This window comes from Camelus ferus, chromosome X (assembly GCF_009834535.1).
Source record: "Camelus ferus isolate YT-003-E chromosome X, BCGSAC_Cfer_1.0, whole genome shotgun sequence".
Classification (NCBI taxonomy): domain Eukaryota; kingdom Metazoa; phylum Chordata; class Mammalia; order Artiodactyla; family Camelidae; genus Camelus; species Camelus ferus.
Window position 1 is genome coordinate 5,520,534 of NC_045732.1, and position 21,019 is coordinate 5,541,552.

A 21,019-nucleotide genomic window follows, 5' to 3' on the forward strand; every position below is an offset into this window, starting at 1 on the left:
ATTTCCTTTGCTTTAGGAGACAGATCCAAAGAAAAATTTTTGTATGATTTATGTCACAGAGTGTTCCACTTATGTTTTCTTCTAGGAGTTTTATGGTTTCTGCTATTACTTTTAGTTTTTTAAAATCCATTTTAAGTTTATTTTTGTATGTTAAATTATAGAATGTTCTAATTTTATTTGTTTGCATGTAGCAATCCAGCTTTCTGAGCACCACTTATTGAAGATTGTCTTTTCTCCATTCTACACCATTTCTTACATTGTTGTAGATTAATAGAACATAAGTGTGTGACTTTCTATACTAGTCTGTCAATCTCTAGCTGTTTTTGTGCTAGTACCATACTCTTTTGTTTACTGTACCTTTGTAGTATAGTCTGAAGTCAGGAAGCAGAATTCTTCCAGCTCTGCTTTTCTTTCTCAAGATTGTTTTGGCTATTCAGGGATTTTTTGTTTGTTTGTTTCCATACATATTTTTAAATTATTTTTTCTATTTTTATAAAAAATAAATAGATGTTGAATTTTGTCAGAAGATTTTTCTGTATAGATTGAGATAATTATATGATTTTTACTCTTCAGTTTATTAATGCAGTGTATCACATTGGTTGATTTGTGGATATTGAAACATTTTTTAGTCCGTGGGATACATCCCTTTTGACCATGGTTTATGATCCTTTTAATGCATTGTCTAATTCAGTTTGCTCATATTTTGTTGAGGATTTTTGCATTTATGTTCATCACTGATATTAGCCTGTAATTTTCTTATTTTATTATATCTTTGTCTGGATTTGGTATCATAGTGATGATGGCCTTGTAGAAAGATTTAGAAACATTCCTTCCTCTGCAACATTTTGGAATGATTTGAAAAGAATAGGTGCTAACACTTCTCTAAATCTTTGCCAGAATTCAGTGTGAATTCTCTGGTCCTGGACTTTTGTTTGTTGGGAGTTTTTTTTTTTTTTTCTTAATTAATGTTTCAGTTTCAATACTGGTAATTGATCTGTTCATATTTTCTGTTTCTTCTTAGTTTAGTCTTAGGAGATTGTACATTTCTATGAACTTCTCCATTTCTTCTGGACTGTCCTTAATAACATATATTTGTTCATATTAGTCTCCTTTAATTTTATTTCTGTGGTCTCTGTTGTAACTTCTCTTTTTCATTTAAGACTTTATTAGTTTTGGCCCTCTCTTTTTTCTTTGATAAGTCTGGCTAATAGTCTATCTATCTTTACAAAGAATCAGCTTTTAGTTTTATTGATGTTTTCTGTCTTTTTTAAGTTCTTATTTCATTTATTTTTGCTCCGATCTTTGTGATTAATTTCCTCCCATTAACTTTCGTTTTTACTTGTTCTTCTTTTTCTAGTTCCTCTATCTGTAACATTAGACTGTAAATTTGAGATTTTTCTTGTTGCCTGAAGTAGGTGTATCACTATAAACTTCCCTCTTAGAGCTGATTTGCTATGTCCTGTAGATTTTGAATTATTAAGCATTCATTTTAATGTGTTTTCAGGTATATTTTTAAACATTTTTTATTGATTTATAATCATTTTACAATGTTGTGTTAAATTCCACTGTTCAGCACAATTTTTCAGTTATTCATGGACATATACACACTCATTGTCACATTTTTTTCTTTGTGAGATATCATAACATTTTGTGTATATTGCCCTGTGCTATACAGTGTAGTCTATTCTACAATTTTGAAATCCCAGTCTATTCCTTCCCACCCTCCACCCCCCTGGTAAACACAAGTCCGTATTCTCTGTCTGTGAGTCTATTTCTGTCCTATATTTATGCTTTGTTTTTGTTTGTTTGTTTGTTTGTTTTTGTTTTTTAGATTCCACATATGAGTGATCTCATATGATATTTTTCTTTCTCTTTCTGGCTTACTTCACTTAGAATGACATTCTCCAGGAGCATCCATGTTGCTGCAAATGGCATTATATTGTCGGTTTTTATGGCTGAGTAGTATTCCATTGTATAAATATACCATTTCTTCTTTATCCAGTCACCTGTTGATGGACATTTAGGCTGTTTCCATGTTTTGGCTATTGTAAATAGTGCTGCTATGAACATTGGGGTGCAGGTGTCATCCTGAAGTAGATTTCCTTCTGGATACAAGCCCAGGAGTGGGATTTGTGGGTCATATGGTAAGTCTATTCCTAGTCTTTTGAGGAATCTCCACACTGTTTTTCATAGTGGCTGCACCAAACTGCATTCCCACCAGCAGTGTAGGGGGGTTCCCCTTTCCCCACAGCCTCTCCAGCATTTGTCATTTGTGGATTTTTGAATGACGGCCATTCTGACTGGTGTGAGGTGATACCTCATTGTAGTTTTGATTTGCATTTCTCTGATAATTAGTGATATTGAGCAGTTTTTCATGTGCTTTTTGATCATTTGTATGTCTTCCTTGGAGAATTGCTTGTTTTGGTCTTCTGCCCATTTTTGGATTGGGTTGTTTATTTTTTTCTTATTGAGTCATATGAGCTGCTTATATATTCTGGAGATCAAGCCTTTGTCGGTTTCACTTGCGAAAATTTTCTCCCATTCCGTAGGTTTCCTTCTTGATTTATTTCTGGTTTCCTTTGCTGTGCACAAGCTTGTAAGTTTCATTAGGTCCCATTTGTTTATTCTTCCTTTTATTTCTTCTAGGAGAAAATTTTTTAAATGTATGTCAGATAATGTTTTGCCTATGTTTTCCTCTAGGAGGTTTCTTGTATCTTGTCTTATGTTTAAGTGTTTAATCCATTTTGAGTTGATTTTTGTATATGGTGTAAGGGAGTGTTCTGGCTTCATTGTTTTACATGCTGCTGTCCAGCTTTCCCAACACCATTTACTGAAGAGACTGTCTTTATTCCATTGTATATTCTTGCCTCCTTTGTCAAAGATGAGCTGACCAAAAGTCTGTGGGTTCATTTCTGGGCTCTCTATTGTGTTCCATTGGTCTATATGTCTGTTTTGGTACCAATACCATGCTGTCTTGATGACTGTAGCTCTATAGTATTGTCTGAAGTCTGAGAGAGTTATTCCTCCAGCCTCTTTCTTTCTCTTCAGTAATGCTTTGGCAATTCTAGGTCTTTGATGGTTCCATATGAATTTTATTATGATTTTTTCTAGTCCTGTGAAATATGTCCTGGGTAATTGGATAGGGATTGCATTAAATCTGTAGATTGCCTTGGGCAGTGTGACCATTTTAACAATATTGATTCTTCCAATCCAAGAGCATGGAATATCTTTCCATTTTTTAAAGTCTTCTTTAATTTCCTTCATCAATGGTTCATAGTTTTCTGTGTATAATTCTTTCACCTCCTTGGTTAGATTTATTCCCAGATATTTTATTACTTTGGGTGTTATTTTAAAGGGATTGTTTCTTTACTTTCTTCTTCTGTTGATTTATCATTAGTGTAAAGAAATGCAACTGATTTTTGAACGTTAATTTTGTAACCTGCTACCTTGCTGAATTCTTCAATCAGCTCTCGGAGCTTTTGTGTGGACCTTTTAGGGTTTTCTATATATAGTAACATGTCATCAGCATATAATGACACTTTTACCTCTTCTTTTCCAATTTGGATCCCTTTTATTTCTTTCTCTTGCCTGACTTCTGTGGCTAGGACTTCCAGGACTATGTTGAATAGGAGTGGTGATAGTAGGCATCCTTGTCTTGCCCAGATATTAGTGGGAAGCTTTTGAGTTTTTCACCATTGAGTACTATGCTGGATGTAGATTTGTCATATATAGCTTTTATTATGTTGAGATATGTTCCCTCTATACCCACTTTGGCGAGAGTTTTTATCATAAATGGGTGTTGAATTTTATCAAATGCTTTTTCTGCATCGATTGAGATGATCATGTGGTTTTTGTCCTTTCTCTTGTTGATGTGATGTATTTCACTGATAGATTTGCGTATGTTGAACCAGCCTTGTGTCCTTGGGATGAACCCCACTTGGTCATGAAGTATAATCTTTTTTATGTGTTGTTGGATTCTATTTGCTAAAATTTTGGTCAGGATTTTGGCGTCTATGTTCATCAGTGAAATTGGCCTATAATTCTCTTTTTTGGTAGTGTCTTTGCCTGGTTTTGGTATCAGGGTGATGGTGGCTTCATAGAATGAGTTTGGGAGTATTCCCTCCTTTTCAACTGTCTGGAAGAGTTTGAGAAGGACTGCTATGTGTTCTTCTTTGTATGTTTGGTAGAATTCCCCAGTGAAGCCGTCCGGTCCTTGACTTTTATTTGTAGAGAGGTTTTTAATTGCTCTTTCTATTTCCTTTCTAGTGATCGGATTGTTCAAGTGTTCAGATTCTTCTTGATTCAGTTTTAGTGGACAGTATGTTTCCAGAAACTTGTCCATCTCCTCTAGGTTATCCAGTTTGGTTCCATATAGTTTTTCATAATATTCTCGTATGATATTCTGTATTTCTATTTTGTTTGTTGTAATTTCTCCATTTTCCTTTCTTATTTTGCTAATTTGTGCTCTCTCTTTTTTCTTCTTTGTGAGTTTGGCCAGAGGTTTGTCAATTTTATTTACTTTTTCAAAAAACCAGCTTTTGGTTTGGTTGATTTTTTCTATGGTCTTGTTAATCTCTATTGTATTTAATTCCTCTCTGATCTTTATTATTTCCTTCCTTCTGCTGCTTTTTGGGGCTGTTTGTTCTTCTTTTTCTAATTCCTTCAGTTGGTGGGCTAAATTGTTTATTTGAGATTGTTCTTCTTTTCTGAGGAAGGCCTGTATCGCTATAAAATTTCCTCTTAGCACTGCCTTTGCTTTGTCCCATAGGTTTTGAGTGGTTGTGCTTTCATTATCATTTGTCTCAAGGTATTTTTTAATTTCAGCTTTGATTTCCTCATTGATCCATTGTTTTTTCAATAACATATTGTTTAATCTCCATGCTTTCCTTTTTTTCTCCTTTGTTTCTCTGTTGTTGATTTCCAGTTTTATGGCATTGTGGTCAGTAAAGATGCTTGAGACAATTTCTATCTTCTTAAAATTGTCGAGGTTTCTTTTGTGCCCAAGTACATCATCAATCCTGGAAAATGTTCCATGTGCACTTGAAAAGAATGTATATCCTATTTTTTGGGGGTGTAATGCTCTGAAAATATCCACCAAATCTAGTTTTTCTATTGGAGTATTTAATTTCTCTGTTGCCTTGTTTATTTTCTGTCTGGAAGATCTGTCTAATGATGTTAATGCAGTGCTAAAATCTACAACTATGATTGTATTCCCATCAATATCCCCCTTTATCTCTGTTAGTAATTTTTGTATGTATTTAGGTGCTCCTATATTGGGTGCATATATATTAACGAGTGTAATATCCTCATCTTGTATCACTGCTTTAATCATTATAAAATGTCCTTCTTTATCTTTCTTTATGGCTTTGTTTTAAAGTCTATTTTGTCTGAAATCAGTACTGCAACACCTCCTTTTTTGGCTTCTCCATTTGCATGGAATATCTTTTTCCATCCTTTCACTCTCAATCTACATGTGTCCTTCTCCCTAAAGTGGGTCTCTTGTATGCAGCATATTGAATTTCTTGCTTTATTATCCAGTCTGCCACTCTATGTCTTTTGAGTGGAGCATTTAGTCCATTAACATTTACAGAAATTAATGATAGATGTGTGTTTATTGCCATTTTGAACTTATCTTTGCAGTTGAATTGGTATATCCTCTTTGTTCCTTTCTTCTTCCTTTTGTGGTTTGGTAATTTTCCTTTGTATTTTCATGGATTTTATTTAATTTTTGTGACTCCTTTGTAAATTTTTGGCTTGTGGTTACCCTTGTTTGTAAATCTATCAACCCATTATTATAACTGTTTTTATTAAACTGATAGTAACAAGATCTCAAACCCATCCTATTGTTAAAAAAATTTAAAAAAGAAAGAAAAAAATATTCTATATTTCCCTGCCTCCCTCTCCCACTCTCAGTGATTTGTATGACTTCATTTATAATTTCATGTTTACTTTATTTGTAATTTATGAGTTATCACCTTTCCAGTTGTGTGTTTCTCATTTCTGTATCATCCTGCTGCTTTTCTATTTAGAATAGCCCTTTCACTATTTGTTTTAGCATGGGTTTAGTGTTACTAAACTCCTGCAGCTTTTTTTTGTCTGTGAAACTCTTTATTTCTCCTTCTATCCTCAAGGATATCCTTGCTGGATAAAGGATCCTAGGCTGCATCTTTTTTTCATTCAGGGCTTTGAATATATGTTGCCACTCCATTCTGGCCTGTAGTGTTTGTGTAGAGAAATCAGCTGAGAGCCTTATAGGGGTTCCCTTGTAACTTACTCTTTGCTTTTCTCTTGCTGCCTTTAGAATCATTTGTTTATCCTTGACTCTGGCCGTCTTGATTATGATATGTCTTCGTGTGGGTCTATTTGGGTTCTTCCTGTTTGGGACCCTCTGAGCTTCTTGTACTTGGATATCTGATTCCTTCTTTAAGTTTGGGAAGTTTTCAGTCATGATTTCTTCAAAAACCTTTTCAATCCTCTTAGATCTTTCTTCTCCTTCTGGGACCCATATTATGCGAAGATTGGGATGCTTTATATTATCCCATTGGTCCCTTATACTATTTTCATTATTTTTTATTTGCTTCTCTTGTAGTTCTTTTGAATTGGTGCTTTCTATTGCCCTGTCTTCTAGATCACTAATTTGTTCCTCTGCATTATCTAGTCGGCTTTGCACAGCTATTAGATCATTCCTCATCTCTGTCAATGAGTTTACCCATTCTACTTGGCTCTTCTTTATAGCTTCAATTTCATTTTTGACATATTTTATATCTCTAAACACTATCTCTTTTAATTCCTTCAGCAATTCGGGCACTCCTTTTTTGAAATCTTGATCTAGTAGGCTATCAATATCTATTACGTTGATCTTTCTTTCAGGGGATTTCTCTTGTTCTTTTAATTGGGAATGGTTTCTTTGCTTCTTCATCTTGCTCATACCTCTTTGGCACTGTCGTTTATGGAGTATCAGTTGTTTATTTTGGTCCTTAAGGATTTTATCTATCTGATGCCTATTTAGGAATAGAACATATGAAAAAAAGAAAAAAAAATAAGAGAGAGAGAGAAAGAATTTTAAAAGAAGGGAGAAAGTGGTTTTGAAAACAGTGTATAATGAATAATAGAAGAGTGAGTTGAAACAGAGTATTAATCGGGTTGAGACGTCCTTTTAAAACCTTTACAAAAAAGGCGGGGGAGATGAATAGATGTATTCGAAACCTGTGTCTAATCAATAGCAGGACATCAAAACCCAAGAGAAATAGAAATGAATTAAGAAGTAAAGATTAAGAGAGTAATAGAAAATAGAACAAGTAAAAACAGATTTTAAAAAAAAAGGTGGGGGTTTGTCAGTGTTCTCCTGGAGTCTGTGTGCTTTTAATGTGAAGTCTTTCTGTCTTCGTCCTGTTTTGGAAGCTCAGCTTGCTGTTTTCAGAGGCCCTCCGTTGGCGCCCTCTTCTGTGCTGCTCCCAGCACCTGTAGGCAAGCAGATCACTCCTCCTCTTAACACTGGGTCAGGTGCAGCTCTCTGCTGTGGGCGGGCGGGTCGCTGCCCCTCCGGATGCCGCAGTCAGATGTTGCAGACTGGCCAGGTAAGAGGGCGGGCCGTGCCCCCTCCCAGCACCTCGGTCAGGGGCTGTGTTCCTGCCCGAAAGGCGGGGGGCCTCTCTCGCTCTACCTGCGCCGCCGGTAGTTCCGCTCTCTGTGCGGCTGCGCGCTATGCCCTGGTCGGAGCTCCGCAGGTGGGCTTGGGGAAGACCCAGGTACAGCCTTCTCCCTGCTCCAAGCCAGAACCCAGCTCCTTGTTTGTCTTTGTGGAGCAAGTTCTCTGAGGGACCAGGATTGAAGGATCCTATTTGCCCCGGGTTGCAGGCCAGTCTCAGTCTGTCCTTTGAGGCTGCTAAGCCCTTTGGTGGGGATGCAGGTTTCGCCCCCGCCTGAGTGCTAAGAGCGGAGGATATGGCGGCGGTGCCTGAGCCCCGCCTCTCTTCCCCCGAAAACTTTCCGCGGGTTTTCAGAGATGGGGGTGTGCACCCTTACCCCGGGAGCACATCAACCTTGCTGTTTTTTTGGAGGGCCCAGGTTGTTCTGCCCTGTGCACCCACAGCCACGGCGTGCAGCTCCTTGCGTTCCCCAGGGGCTGCCTCCGTGCAGCCACTTCCGTCCTCCGCCCGGCTTGTGCAGCCTGGCCCTGCCCGTGGCTGCCGGCCCGTGTCTCAGGCTGTGTGTCAGGGGGACGCTCTGTGCCCGTTTAACTTAGTTCTGTTAGTCAAGGGCTGCTCTGTACAGATCCGAGCCTCGGAGGCTCCCCCTCCGTCCCGCTGGCCTCTCAGTTGGAGAGGGGAGACTCAGCGAGTGAGCCCCAGTCCTCCTTTGCCGCTCCCTCCCCGCGGGACCCGTCCCGCGCTGCTTTGCCTTTTGTTCTTTCTTTTTTCCTTTTCTCCTACCAGATTTTTGGCGTCTTTATCTTTTGAAGAGGGCGATGTTCTGTCGGAGTTCCACAGGTGCTCTGGTTGACTGAGTGGGTCTGTAGATGTGGGTCTTGTTGTATTTGTCGGAGAGGGTGACCTGTGAGCGTCTTTCTACTCCACCATGTTCTCCCGGAAGCCGATACACATGTTCTTATTGTCATTTTGTTCATTTTGGGGGGTTTGTAGCACTTTCTTTTCTTTATCTTCTTTTTCTGTTTTCTTGTCATTTGATGATTGTAGAAATTCCTTTAACATTTTTTTGTAAAGCTGGTTTGGTGGTGTTGATTTCTTTTAGCTTTTGCTTATCTGTGAAGCTTCTGATTTCTCCATCACATCTGAATGAGAGGCTTGCTGGAGAGAGTCTTCTTTGTTGTAATTTGTTCCTGTTCATTACTTTAAATATATTGTTCCAGTCCCTTCTGGACTGTAGAGTTTCTGTTGAAAAATTAACTGATAGCCTTATGGGAGTTCCCGTGCATGCTATTTGTTGCTTTTCTCTTGATGACTTTAATATTTTATCTTATCTTTATTTTTTGTCAATTTGATTACAATGTGCCTTGGTGTGTTCCTTTTTGGATTAGTCCTTTGTTGAACTCTCTGTGATTTCTGGAATTGGGTGACTATTTCTTTTCCCGAGTTAGAGAAGTTTTCAGTTATTATCACTCCAAAATTTTTCTCAGGTTCTCTCTCTTCTCTTTCTGGTACCCCAAAATGTGATTATTAGTCACCTTTATGTTGCCCCAGAATTCTCTTAAACTATATATTTTTTCTTTTTTTTTCTTTTTTTCTGTTCTGTGCTGGTGATTTCCAATAATCTCTCTTCAATCTCACTGATATATTCTTCTGTTTCATTTAGTCTATTCCTGGTTCCTTCTAGTGTGTTATTCTTTTCAGTGATTTTATTCTTCAACACTGTTTAGATATTCTTTATATTTTCCAACTGTTTGCTAAAAACTTCACTCTGTGCATTTTTAATCCTCTTTAGTTCTCTGAACATCTTCACCATCACTAATCTAAACTTTCTTAGGTAGATTTCCTATCTCCTCATCGCTTATTTCTTCTTTTGGGATTAACAGATCAGAAGACTAGTGTAATTATTTAAACGTTAAAAAATGACTCGGTATGAAAAGTCAAAAGTGATAAATTGAAAATGAGCTGCACAGACTATAAATTTTATCAGGATTTAGAAGAAGGAACAATCATATTTGGAATGAATCAGTCTTTTTTGATTCTGTGATAATGAAAAAAAATTCTGTTATCTGTAAGTCAGACCTGATCATTTATTTTGTGGGTGGCATGAACCATTTCAGTAAGTATTCACTAAGTCAATGGACACAAAAGCTAACAGGCCGAAAAAGTTCTACAGAAAAACAATTGAAGTTATTGTTTTGTTCCATAAGAAATTAGAAAAAAAATCTGACATCCCCTTTAATTGATTAAAATTAACACTTATGCTAATAGGACCTGGGAGCCATTTTTTCTATGTGGGACCTGTAAGCTCAAAGTAAATATTGGTCAGTTCTTATGTCTAAATATTACTCTCTATGATACCAAGAAGATGTAAGGTGCTAAGTATACTTAGAGGTATCTGTTCATGGCTCCTTTTTAAAATGGGATTGGATACTTGTTCATCTTGGTTTAGTTTTCTCCTTCATTCTTTTATCTCACATAATGGAGAAGGCCATTCCAAGGTCACCACAGCTTAAACAATAACCATCTTGCTTTTTTGGATTAATCATTTTTCTTTTTTCAAATTTAAAATATATAAATGATGGGAAGAAAAAATAGTTTTGTCTTCTTCAGATAAAAGTAGAGAAATAAAAATACTGATAAAAGAAGAATAAATCCTTTTAGTCATAGGTTGCTTTTCAATTATAAAAAATACTGTGAAGGGATTCAGGGTGGTGGAGTAAAAGAAAACAGAACTCACCTTCTCCCAGGAACACATCAAATAATACATCTACACATGGAACAGTTCTCACAATATATCAACTGAACATCAGCAGAATATCTTTTACAACTGGAATTACAAGGAAAATCCTCAAACAATATGTAAGAGAAAATAAGAAAAAAAGGGAAATCAGGGCAATACTTTTTCCCTGGAGAGGGAGTGACAAAAGTGGAAAAGTTCTCTCACCTTAAGAAGTCCCCTTTCTAGCAGGGAGGTTAGCTGGGACAGGAAGGGAGCTTCAGAGGCTCAGAGGAGAAAGAAACAGCTACTTGGCAGACAGAAGAGAGAGAAACCAGCACCCAGGGTCCCTGTGATGCCTATCCTGAGATGGAAGCTGGTTGGTGTGGGCTGGGACTGGGTGCTGGAGCTCAGACTTCAGAAGATGAATTTGGGGAGAAGACTGGGGCTTAATGTACAGGGGAAACCTCAGGGGCTGGAGTGTGGTGTGGCCTGAAGCTAGGAGTCTGTGCAGAAGGGTCTGTGTTCACCAGAGAAATCTCCATTGCTAATGCATGTGGAAGGAGGGGCATAAAGCAGCCCAGCCATAGTAACCTTCTCCACTATCCCAGAGGGCTTTATTTGGCACCATTGTTGGTGTAGAGCTCTCACAAGTGAAGGGATGGGGTCCAGACATAGCAGTCTTCTTGGCTTGCTCTGGAGAGACACAATTGCTGGTGTGTGGCTCCCAGGCAGAGGTAGGGCTGAGAGCAGGATCTACCACCAGAGGTCACTTGACTTAATCGTCGGGATTGAGATTTGAGTCATGCCTCATGCAGATGTGACAGATTTGCTCTGCTAGAGCCTTTGTGGACCAGCATCTCTGGGACAACCAAGCAGAGTTCTGGTGCATGGTAGAGGACAGGTTTGGCATTAACAACAGGCCTGCATATTTGGAGCTGGGCCTGGGGTCTGGGTTGACCCTATGGCTTATGGTGGATCCATGTGTGTGACTGCATGCACACTATGGAGAATACAAGTGCCTAATGTTGGTGATCTGCATTGCTGACCCCATGGGAACAGAACATGGGGGAGACCAGGGCTGGTTGTTGAAATGGCTGAGGTGAGGACAAGGACAGTGACAACAAAGAAACCAAGGTAATACAAAAGAAAATTATCAAACCTCAAAGAAAAAACAAAAAGAAAAAAAGAACAAACAAAAAATACAAAATTAACCAGAAAACAAAGCTTAAAATGATAAAACACACCTATCAATAATTATCATAAATGTCAATGGACTAAATGCTCCAATCAAAAGACAGAGTGGCAGATTGGATAATAAAACACCAGCCTATAATATGCTGCCTACAAGAGACCCACATTAGGATGAAGGACACACACAGATTAAAAGTGAATGTGGAAAAGTTATTTCCTACAAATGAAAATGACAAGAAAGTAGGGGTAGCAATACTCATATCAGTCAAAATAGACTTTAAAACAAAGGCCATAAAGAAAGACAAAGAAGGACACTATACAATGATTAAAGGGCCAATGCATGAAGAGGATATCACAGTTTTTAACATATGCATCCAGAAGATTTCCAGTTAAGATAGATGGCTAGTAGGACCAAGAGCTCTCCTCTTTTCACAACTACAACAAAACCACAAGAGACTACTGAATAGTCATCAATCAAAAAGACTGGAGCCTAGCAAAACAGATTTTCCTCAACTGGAAGTATAAAGAGAAAACCACAGCAAGATGGTAGGAAGGGTGAGCTCATGATATAAAAGGGCCCCAAATATCCCAGGTGGGTGACCAAAAGCTGAAGAATAATTAAGTCACAGGGACCTTTCCTAGAAGAAGAAATAAGTGATGAAGATATAGGCAATATATTTAAGAAAGAGTTTAAAGTAATGATAGTGAAGTTGTTCAAAGAAATCAGAAGGAGTATAGATGCAAAGGGGTAAATTTTTAGCAAAGAGTTGGAAAATATAAGGAATACTAAACAGAGTGGAAGAATAAAATTACTGAAATGAATAACATACTAGAAGGAATCAAAAATAGAATAAATGAGGCAGAAGAATGGATCAATGAGCTATAAGACAAATTAGTGGAAATCACTACCATAAAACAGAAAAAAAGAATGAAAAGAAATAAAGGTAGTTTAAGAGAACTCTGGGACAACATGAAATATCCTAATATTCACATTATAGAGGTCCCAGAAAGAGAAGAGATACAGAGGACCTGAGAACATTTTTTGAAGAGATAATAACCAAAAATTTTCCTAACTTGGGAAAGGAAACAGTCACCCAATTCCAGGAAGCACAGAGAGTTCCACACAAGATAATCCAAAGAGGATCACACCAAGGCACATAGAAATCAAACTGACAAAAATTAAAGATACAGGGAGAACATTAAGATCATCAAGAGAAAATCAACAAATAGTATACAATGAAACTCCCATAAAGAAGGGAGTGGCACAATATATTTAAAATGATGAAATGGAAAACTTACAGCAAAGAAGACTCTATCCACCAAGGCTCTCATTCAGATGTGATGGAGAAATCAAAACTTCACGGATAAGCCAAAGCTAAAAGAATTCAGCACCACCAAACCAGCTTTACAACAAATGTTAAAGGAACTTCTCTTGTCATCAAACCACAAGAAAGGAGAACAAAAAGAAGAAAGAGAAGAAAAAAAGACCTACAAAACAACCCCCCCAAAATGAACAAAATAGTTATAAGAACATACATATAATTACCTTAAATGTAAATGGATTAAACACTCCAAACAAAAAGACATAGACTGGCTGCATGGATACAAAAACAAGACCCATATAAATGCTATCAATAAGAGAGATTCACTTTAGAGCTAGAGACACATGCAGGCTGAAAGTAGAGTAATGGAAAAAGACATTCCATGCAAATGGAAACCAATAGAAAGCTGTAGTAACAATACTTATATCAGATAATATAGATTTTAAAATAAAGACTGCTCCAAGAAGCAAAGAGGGGCACTACATAATTCTCAAGGGATCAATTCAAGAGAAGTATATAATAATTGTAAACATATATGCACTGAACATAGGAGCATCTCAATATACAAGGCAATTGTTAATAGGAATAAAAGTAGAAATCAACAATAATGCAATACTAATGCATGGCCTTAACACCCCACTTACATCAATGGACATATCATCCAGACAGAAAATCAGCAAAGAAATACAGGCCCTAAATGAAACATTAGAACAGGTGAATCTAACTGATATCTATAGAGCATACCAACAGAAAGCAACAGAATACACGTTCTTCCCAAATGCATATGGAACATTACCCAGAATATACCACATGCTAGCCCACAAAGTTAGCCTCAGGAAATTTAAGAAAATTAAAATTTAACACCCATCACTCTGACCACAATACTGTAAGGTTACAAATCAACTACAAGAAAAAAAAACTGCATAAATGTGGAGGCTGCACAATATGTTACTGCACAACCTGTGGATCATTGAAGAAATCAAGAAACACTTCGAGACAAATGAAAACAAAAACATAAAAATCCAAAATCTCTGGGACACAGCAAAACTTCTCAGAGGGATATTTTTAGCAATTGAAGCCTACCTCAGGAAACAAGAAAAATCTCAACTAGACAATCTAACCTTACTCCTAAAGCAGTTAGAAAAAGAAGAACAAACAAACCCCAAAGTTAGTAGGTGAAAAGAAATTATAAATATCAGAGCAGAAATAAATGAATTAGACTACAAAAAATTTAAAAAAAATCAATAAAACTAAAGGCTAGTTCTTTGAACAAACAAATTTGATAAACTTTTAGACTCATCAAGAAAGTGAAAGATCCCAAATTAATAAAATCAGAAATTAGAAATAAGAAGTCACAACTGACACCACAGAAATACAAGGGATCATAAGAAGCTACTATGAGTAACTAACTCTACATTAACAAAAAAGATGACCTAGAAGAAATGGACAATTTCTTAGAAAAGTGCAGTTTGCCACGATGTAAGTGAGAAGAAATAGAAAATATGAATAGACAAATTGCCAGTTCTGAAATGAATCAGTAATTAAAAATCTTCCAACAATCAAAAGTCCAGGACCATGAAACATTAGGAGAAGAGTTAATACCTGTACTTCTGAAAATATTCCACAAAATTGCAGAGTAAGGAACACGTCCAAACTCATTGTATGAGGCCATCATCACCCTGATACCAAAACCAGACAAGCATATTACAAAAAAACCCCTACATGTCAATATCACTTATGAATATAGACATAAAAATCCTCAGCAAAGTACTAGACAATCAACTCCAACAATGCATTAAAATGATCATGCACCATAATCAAGTGGGATCATAACAGGGATGCAGGAATTTTTCAACACCTGCAAATTAATCAATGTGATATAGCAGATTAACATATTGAAAAATGCAAACTATATGATCATCTCAATAGATACACAAAAAGCTTTTGATAATATTCAACAGGAATTTATGATAAAAACTCTCCAGAAAGTGGGCATAAATGGAACATACCTCAAAATATTAAAGGCCATATATGATAAGCACACAGCTAACACCATACTTAATGGTGAAAAGCTGAAAGCATTTCCTCTAAGATCAGAAAAAAGACAAGAATGCCCACTCTCACCACTTTTATTCAATATAGTTTTGGAAGTCCTAGCTATAACAATCAAAGAAGAAAAAGAAATAAAAGGAATCCAAAATGGAAACAAAGAAGTAAAACTGTCACTGTTTGCAGATGACATGATTCTGTACATAGAAAACCCTAAAGAAGTGACCAGAAAACTACTAGAACTCATCAATGAATTCGATAAAGTTGCAGGATACAAAATTAATATATAGAACTCTGTTGCATTTATATACAATAACAACATACTGGAAAAAGAAATTAAGGAAACAATACCATTGCACCAAATGGAACAGATACCTGGAAATAAAACTGCCAAGCAAGGATAAACCTGTACTCCAAAAGCTTGGGACATTGATGAGGCAAATTGACATGGCATAGACAAGTAGAGGGATGTATCAAGTTCTTGGATTGGAAGAGTCAATATTGTTAGGGTTGCTGTGCTGTCCATAGCAATATGAGGATTCAGTGCAATCTCTGTCAGATTGCCAGCAACATTCTTGCCAGAGCTGGAACAAAAAAATGTTAAAATTTGTATAGAAATGTAAAGTCACCAAAAAGCCAAAATAATCTTGAAAAAGAAGAACAGAACTGAGGGAAGCATGCTTCCTGACTTCAGACTATATCACAAAGCTACAGTAACTAAAACAGTATGATACTAGCCCCAAAACAGACACATGGATCAATGGAATAAGATATAAATTTCATAAAAAGATGCACAGACTTATGATCTATTAATCTTTTCATTGTGGGAGATGCTGGGATAACTGAAATGCTTCCTGTAAAATACAGAAATTAGAAACTTCTCTAAACCATATGCAAAAAGTAAACTCAAAATGAATTAAAGGCCTAAATGTAAGACCAGATATTGTAAAACTCCTAGAGGAAAACATAAGATGAACACTCTTGGACATAAATCACAAAAATTTATTTTCTGAACCAGCTCCTGTAGTAATGGAAATAAAAGCTAAAATTAACAAATGAGATCTAGTTAAACTTAAAAGCTTTTGCACAGCTAAGGATACCATCAACAAAACAAAAGACAACCTACAGAATGGGAGAAAATATTTGCAAATGATGCAGCCCCACAAGGGACTAATTTCTAAAATGTATGAACAGCTCATATACCTTAATGTCAAAAAACAAGCAACCCAACCTAAAAATGGACAGAAGTCCTAAACAAACAATTCTCCAATGAAGACATATAAATGGCCAATAAGTACATTAAAAAAATTCTCAGTATCAATAATTATCAGAAAAACGCAAATCATAACTTCAAGAAGATATTACCTCACACTAGCAAGAATGGTCATCATTAAAACGTCTACAAGTGATAAATGCTGGAGAGTGTGTGGAGAAAATGAGTCCTCCTACATTGTTGGAGGGAATGTAAATTGATGCAGCCACTATGAAGGACAGCATGGAGGTTCCCTAAGAAAATAAAAAATAGACTTACCATATGATCTAGAAATCCCACTTCTGGGCATTTATCCAGAGGGAACTCTAGTTTGAAAATTTACAGGTACTCCAAAATTCATAGCTGCACTATATACAATAGCCAAGATATTGAAGCAACATAAATGTCCATTGACAGATGACTGGATAAAGAAGTTGTGGTATATTTATACAATGGAATACCTCTCAGGCATAAAAAAAAGTTTAAAATAATGCCATTTGTAGCAACGTGGCTGGACCTAGAGATTGTCATTCTAACTGACGTAATCCAGAAAGAGAAAAAAAAAATAATATCATAAGTGGAATCTAAAAAGGACACAAATGAACTACTTACTGTTTATAAATTAGATGATTAATCTCTTGAATATTTGTAAGCACATTTGACTATCCTTTATGATTGAATTATTGCATTCTGTTGATTCTTATTTTGTGGTTAGCATTATTCCTTTGATAACCATGTTTATTTAAAAAGCTAAAGTCCTAAACTGTTCTTAGAAACAATAAACAGTACATAAATGTAAATTTAAAAATATGTGTAGTATACTGTATATATGTATTTACATGCAATCTTGTATATGTGCAAATTGTAACAATTCTATCATATAAAAATGAAAAATGAAAAAAAAACTTATATGCACCCAATATAGGAGCACCTAAATTTATAAAACAAATACCAAGAGAAAAAAGGGAGAAATTGGAAATACAACAAGAGTAGGAAACAATTACACCCTGCTAACATCATTGGACAGATCTTCCAGGCAGAAAAATCAATAAGGTAATGGGGATACTAAATGACAAAGTAGAATGGTTCAACTTAATTGATATTTTCATGACATTACATATACAAAAACCAGAATATACATTCTTTTCAAGGGCACATGGAACATGAAAAACAACTACAAGGAGACTGAACAACTTGTTACTAAGTGGGTCAAAAATGATTCAAAGAAGAAATTTTTAAATATCCCTAAGATAAATCACAATGAAAAAAAACCACACAAAATCTATGGGATGCAGCAACAGCAGTCCTAAGAGAGACGTTGACAGCCATACAGGCCTTCCTCTTAAAATAAGAACAATCTCAAATAACAACATACCTATCCACCTAAAAGTATTAGGAAACAAGAAAACAGAAAACTTAAACTCATCAGAAGGAAAGAAACAATAAAAATCAGAGAGGAAATAAATAAAATAGATATATTTAAAAAATAGAAAATATCAATCAAACAGTTGGTTTTTTGAAAGACTAAACAATACCGACAAACTTCTGGCCAGGCTTACCAAGAAGAAAAGAAAGGGACTTCAAATAAATAAAATAAGAAATGAGAGGAGAAAGTACAACCAATACCACAAAAATACAAAAAAAAATAAATAAAACCATGACCCAGGACATATTTCACAGAACTAAACAAATCATAATAAAATCTATATGGAATCATCAAAGACCTAGAATTGCCAAAGCATTACTGAACAAAAACAAAGAGGCTGGAGGAATAACTCTCCCAGACTTCAGGCAATACTATAGAGCTACAGTCATCAAGACAGCATGGTATTGGTACCAAAACAGACATATAGACCAATGGAACAGAATAGAGAGCCCAGAAATGAACCCACAAACTTTTGGTCAACTAATCTTCGACAAGGGAGGCAAGAATATACAATGGAATAACGAGAGTCTCTTCAGCAGATGGTGTTAGGAAAACTGGACAGCAACATGTAAAGCAATGAAGCTAGAACACTCCTTTACATCATACACAAAAATAAACTCAAAATGGATTGAAGACTTAAACATAAGACAAGATACAATAAACCTCCTAGAAGAAAATATAGGCAAAATATTATCTCACATACATCTCACAAATGTTCTCCTAGAACAGTCTACACAAGCAATAGAAATAAAAGCAAGAATAAACCAATGGGACCTAATGAAACTTACAAGCTTCTGCACAGCAAAGGAAACCATAAGTAAAACAAAAAGACAACCTACGGAATGGGAGAAAATTTTTGCAAACAATGAAACCGACAAAGGCTTGATCTCCACAATATATAAGCAGCACATACGACTTAATAAGAAAAAAACAAACTACCCAATCCAAAAATGGGCAGAAGACGTAAACAAGCAATTCTCCAAGGAATAAATACAAATGATCAATAAGCACATGAAAAAATGCTCAATATCACTAATTATCAGAGAAATGCAAATCAAAACTACAATGAGGTATCATCTCACACCAGTCAGAATGGCCATCATTCAAAAGTCCACAAATGACAAATGCTGGAGAGGCTGTGGACAAAAGGGAACCCTCCTTCACTGCTGGTGGGAATGTAGTTTGGTGCAGCCACTGTGGAAAACAGTATGGAGATTCCTCAAAAGACTAGGAATAGACCTACCATATGACCCAGGATTCCCGCTCCTGGGCATATATCCAGATGGAACCTTACTTCAAAATGAAACCTGCACCCCAATGTTCATAGCAGCACTATTTACAATATCCAAGACATGGAGACAGCCTAAATATCCATCAACAGATGGCTGGATAAAGAAGTGGTGGTATATTTATACAATGGATTACTACTCAACCTTAGAAACCGACAACATAACGCCATTTGCAGCAACATCGATGCTGCTGGAGAATGTCATTCTAAAGGAAGTAAGCCAGAAAAAGAAAGAAAAATACCATATGAGATCGCTCATATGTGAAATCTATAAAGAATGAAAACAAAACACAAACAAAGAAAACATAAATGCAAAACAGAAACAGACTCATAGACATAGAATACAAACTTGTGGTTGTGAAGGGGGCAGGGGGTGGGAAGGGATAGATTTGGATTTCAAAACATAGAATAGATAAACAAGATTAAACTGTATATTACATGGAAATATATACATGATCTTATGGTAGCTCACAGAGAAAAATATATGACAGTGAATATATATATACATATACATATACATATACATATATATATGTACATATACACATATGTACATGTATAACTTAAAATTTTGCTTTACACTGGACTTTGATACAACATTGTAAAATTATTATAAATCACTAATTTTTTTTTAATTAATAATACCATGAACAAATACATGCCAAAAATTTGGACAAACTAGAAGAGATTGAAATGTCTTTAGAAACATAAAGTCCACCAAAACTGAATCAAAAAGACATAGATAATTTGAACTGACTGGTCACTAGAAGTGGAAAAGAATCAGCAATGTTAAAAACAAACAATCAGAAACAAAAACAAAACTCCTGGCACACAAAATCCAGGACCATTTGGCTTCACTGGGGAATTCTACCAAATATACAAAGGAATCATACCAATCCTTCTCAAACTCTTCCAAATACTGAAGAGGAAGAAATACTCCCAACCTCATTATATGAAGCCACTATCACCCTGATACCAAAGGCAGATAATTATAGTAGAAAGAAGAAAGAAAAAGAAAGAAAGAAAGAAAGAAAGAAAGAAAGAAAGAAAGAAAGAAAGAAAGAAAGAAAGAAAGAAAGAAAGAAAGAAAGGAAAGAAAGAAAATTACAGGCCAATAACTTTGATGAATATAGATGAAAAATTCTCAGCAAAACAGCAGCAAAAGGAATCCAACAAAACATAGTAAAAAGTATACACTATGATTAATTTGGAATCATACGAGGGACACAAAGATGGTTCAACATATGCAAATCAATACACTTGTTACACCACGTCAACAGAAGAAAAAACAAAAATCAAATGATTATCTCAATTGATGTAGAAAAAGCATTTGATAAAATTTAACACCGATTTATGATGAAAACTCTTACCAACATGGGTATAAAGGAAACATGTCTCAACATAATAAAAGCTATTTTTGACAAACCTATCACCAGCATAATACTCAATGGTGAAAAGTTAAATTCTACCCCCTAAAATCTGGAGCAAGGCAAGTATGTCCACTCTCACCACTTCTACTCAACATAGTATTGGAAGTCCTAGCCATAGCAGTCAGACAAGAAACAGAAATAAAAGGGATCCAAATTGGAGGAGAAGAGGTAAAATTGTCACTATATGTGGATGACAAGTTACTATATATAGAAAACCCTAAAATCTCCCCACAAAATCTATAAGAGCTGATAAAAGAATTAGGCAAGGTAGCAGGATACGGTTAACATAGAGAAATCAATTGAATTTCTTTATACTAACAATAAAATAACAGAAAAGGAAAGTATAAAAAACCTTATAAATTCAAATAAAAAAGACTTAGGAATAAATCTGACAAAAGATGTAAAACACATATACTGAGAAGTGCAAAGTAATGATTAAGGAAGTGTATTCCTAGTCTTTTGAGGAATCTCCATACTGTTTTCCATAGTGGCTGAACCAAACTGCATTCCCACCAGCAGTGTAGTAGGGTTCCCCTTTCTCCACAGCCTCTCCAGCATTTGTCACTTGTGGATTTTTGTATGATGGCCATTCTGACTGGTGTGAGATTATACCTCATTGTAGTTTTGATTTGCATTTCTATGATAATTAGTGATATTGAGCATTTTTTCATGTGCTTATTGATCATTTGTATT